The 4,147-nt window shown below is 34.3% G+C and overlaps 1 pseudogene; it reads right to left on the bottom strand.

Annotated features, from left to right (window-relative positions):
* Nucleotides 1-46: 46 nt before the first annotated feature.
* Nucleotides 47-2,418, bottom strand: LOC112452071 (annotated as a pseudogene).
* Nucleotides 2,419-4,147: the final 1,729 nt, after the last annotated feature.

Raw genomic sequence — 4,147 nt, 5'->3', positions numbered from 1 at the left:
TCGATAATTTCCTATACCGAACCTTTCGATCCTACAGACGGGAATCTTAACATATAGTATTCATTACTTTATACTGCTGTTTAGCTATCGATATCTTAGTTGTTGATATGCTAGTTAAATTAAATGTCTGTGGTATTTTCACTAATTTATTATCCTGTGACGAGAACAAAATTAAATGAATGATAACTATTTCTTTCGTCAACGTTAATTCATTTCTAAATACTAGATTTCCTGCACAAAATTGGCATGTTTTTCCATATAACGGACCCCAATTTAAAAATGTATCCTTCAATGGATTATTAAGATTATAACTTTTCTTCTTCAAATTATTAATAGAAATTGGAACAACTATGTTATCAGTAATATTATCTTTTGTCGTATAACCACATGAGTTGCTAATGCACTTAGTAGTACGAGTAACTTGATGCCCGACCAAATTTCTTATGTAATTATATTTTGTGCAAATGGCAATAAGAAATTCAAGAGCGTCTCGTTTTGCTGGTTTTTCATCACCACGACTCGTAAAGCGCTTTCCTAAATCTGTCCGTATTGCATCAGCATTCAAATTAGGTAATCGTTTGTCATATTTATGCGCTAATATACTTAAATCATCTTTATCAACTTTAAGCAACACTTTCCTAATAATACTTGACTGCAAGAAACATTGTATTACTGAATTTGCGTAGCATGAAACTCCATCTTCATTTTGCAAAACAGGTATCGGCTCAACAGTACTTTTTCCAACTTGTTGATCTGACTCTTGACCGGCAGTGATTATTTTCGACAATGTCCACGGAACATCTTTTACTTTTCGAAAACGTTTTTTCGAAATAGGAATCGTTTGTGCTTGCGGTAGAAATGTTCGTAATAGTCGATTATATTCGCTAATAGCTCTTTCACTTACTTTTACAGCTGAAGGATCAAAGTTAATTAAATGCAATCCATCCGAAGACGGTAGTCGGGATAACGCAACATATGACTGAGCAAAACTAAATGTAGAATTACCTATATCCATAACAGCGTTTTGCAAGGTTAATCCTTGACTTTTATGAATGGTTATGCCATAACTGAGAGTTATGGGAAATTGTTTTTTGATAACATATGCTTTCTCCATTACTTTAAACTTGACACTTACTCTTTCAATACAATACTCCAAACCAGACGGTAAAAGAAGTTTAATCTTTTCTACACAATCGGTAGATATATCCCGCACAACAGAAATAACTGTAGCAATTGTACCATTTACCAGGCCCAAAGTGACATCAATATTGCGTCTTATCATAACTTTCGCTCCAATTTTAATTGTAATTTGTTTCAAAAGCCCAGCTGTATTGGTATCATCGTCTTCATTATCCGTCAATCGCTTTTGTACCTTTCGTTTAATAAAATTATTACAGTCAAGCGTATCTTGAGCAATTAATAATATTTCTTTCGAAGCAATACGACTTAGCATTGCAGTGTTAAGAACATCGCACAAATAACGAGTAGGCAGTAAACAAACAGTGTTAAGCGGCAAATTATCAAGATACACAATTCGTATAATCTTTCATCAAAAGACTGACCTTTCAATGATATTCTTCTTTTCTCGAGAATCTCAGAATCAGAAGTTGTCAATAAACCAACACGAACTCTCGAGAGTAATTCACGATAAGCTGTATCTCCTTGCTGACGCATATTGATCGTCAATTCATCATATTGAAATTTTTGCCACAACCATTCCTCAGGAGTAGTCCTCACACTGCCAATATATTTATTAAATTCTGCTTTTGATAGTGGAACAAAGATAAAATTTTCACGTACAGGAGGTAATTGAAGCAGATCTCCAAATAAAAGAACATGCTTTCCACCAAAGAAATCGTCATCCATGGTATCAAATATTTGACATAGTCGTAAATGTATATACATGAAAGTTAAATTAGATATCATTGACACTTCATCAATTATAATAAGACTAACATCTTTAAGATCTGCCCGTAAAACTTTCAAAACGTGATCAGATAATAGTGTATACTTAGGAGACTGATCCATGTTCAACACCATGTTCAACAGGTAACTGCAATTGCCTGTGATTTGTTAAACCATCGATATTAAACGCCGCTATACCGGTAGGTGCTGTTACAGCAGTATCCTTGTGAAGATTTTGTTTTATCCAGCATTTAATTGTTTTAATTAAAAAACTTTTACCAGTACCACCTTCTCCGCTAACGTATAATAGTAATTGTTTAAATTGTTCGTTATCCGGCGATATCTTTACGGCGTTGATGACTCTGTCAAATATTCTTCTTTGATCTGCGTTCAGATTTGAAATCATTTCAGATACATCGATTTCCTGATTTAATTTGTCACCAAGATCCTTAAAATCTTGCATCGCTTCACCAGCCTCAATATTTTAAACACTTATTGGATTATCGGGATCATCTTGAGACTCATGCTGTTTTTCCAAATTATCTAAATATTGTTCAACTAATTGCTTCGCAGTTTCAAATGCTTTTTGCACTTCCTCTAATTTTTCATGATATTGCAATGCTTCCGTAAGATATAACTTTTCCTTGTGAAATGCTTCTGTATATGTATCACATCCGTTTTTAAGATCTTTTATTTTCCGCCACGGTTTAAACATGAGCAGTAATGAAAAGAAATAATTTTCCGGCTGCGTATTGACATTATATTTATAGTGATTAATAAGACATCCACGCTGTCGCCGTTTTAGATAACCATTCTCCATCGTGTAGTATTCAATATTTTTACCTCGTGGTTTATTTTTTAAAATATCATACCACTGTACAAACTCATATAAAAACATAGATTCCAATTCTTTCGGTCTCCGTGGATAATGTTCATCTATTACAGATGGACAAAATATATTTGTAGAATCTCCGTCAAGAGCTTCAATTTCCTTATAAGTTTTAACTTTTTTACGTCGTATCTGATTAACATCTAACCATTTTATAGTCGTTTTTGAATCAGTCCCCCATAAAGGAATACCACACATTCCATCACAGGCTTCAAGAGATCCACATTCCCTATTACTCGTGGCTCGCAAAGTAAAATTTCAAAGTTCTTGACGCAATGATTTCTTTGTCTTATTTTTACTATCAAGGACAGCATCAGATATTTCACATTTTCCTGGTTTATTTACGTACTTAGTAATATACCAAGTAAGCAACGTGGATGTTTCACTTACGTATTGTATATCGACATTTCCTTCTAATACCGTAAGAAGAACAGGATGATAATCATTTATATTGATCTCATCATGTTTTCGAGGAACATGATAAAGCCTACTTCTATGTTTCAATCGTTTCCTACCTGTTATCGAACTTATGACATCTTTCAAAATCAACGTTTCCGTGACAGGACGAGGAAACCCAAAACGACACACACGAATCGTTTTGCGTCCTACTTTTTTAGAACGAAGACAATAATCGTTATGTTTGTGTCGTTGATGCGTATTGACTCGCCTGTATAACAATGGTGAAATATTTGGATCTGGCATTTCACAAGTTGTGTTGCAAAATAAATTGAGAAACTTCTTCAACAGAAGATTTCCCGATAATTGGCGCACCTTCAATCCAAATTAATAAATGAAAATATTGTATACCTCTACCTTGGTATTCTCGTTGCCAGAAATAATGCGCCACTTTTCCGATCGGATTATCTTTGGAACAAATAAAATCAAGGAACGCTTTGAATTTGTTATCAAAAAACCTTGACGTTGACACGGGATCCTTAGCAACGAGTACACTAATGGGCGTCGAATCGTCAGGCCATCCATTTACTTCACGAAGATATGCAGCTAAGTCAGGCATCAGCCATTCAGCAGGACTCCATGTTACGAACCATGTCGCAGGTCCGTATTCTTGCGTCATACATCTCAAATTACTCTTCGGTATACGCCAGTATTGTTCCGTATTTCTTATAGTGGCAAATATTGTACTCAAGTCAGATTCTAATACATCTGTCTGTAGTGCTTCTAAATATTCTGAAGCCGTATAACGCTTAGTTGTACATAGTTTGCTATAAATACCACGATTTATTTGACGAAAAGTGTACAAATTATACAGAAAAAATACGAATTGTATATTTAATCTGAATTGTGAATGTTTGGACATCAAACAACATTTATCAAATTCATGGTCGTGAAGTT

The sequence above is a fragment of the Temnothorax curvispinosus genome, unplaced genomic scaffold, assembly GCF_003070985.1.
Source record: "Temnothorax curvispinosus isolate PA1 unplaced genomic scaffold, ASM307098v1 QBEX01002925.1, whole genome shotgun sequence".
Lineage (NCBI taxonomy): Eukaryota > Metazoa > Arthropoda > Insecta > Hymenoptera > Formicidae > Temnothorax > Temnothorax curvispinosus.
This window is presented reverse-complemented; position numbering and strand designations above follow the sequence as displayed.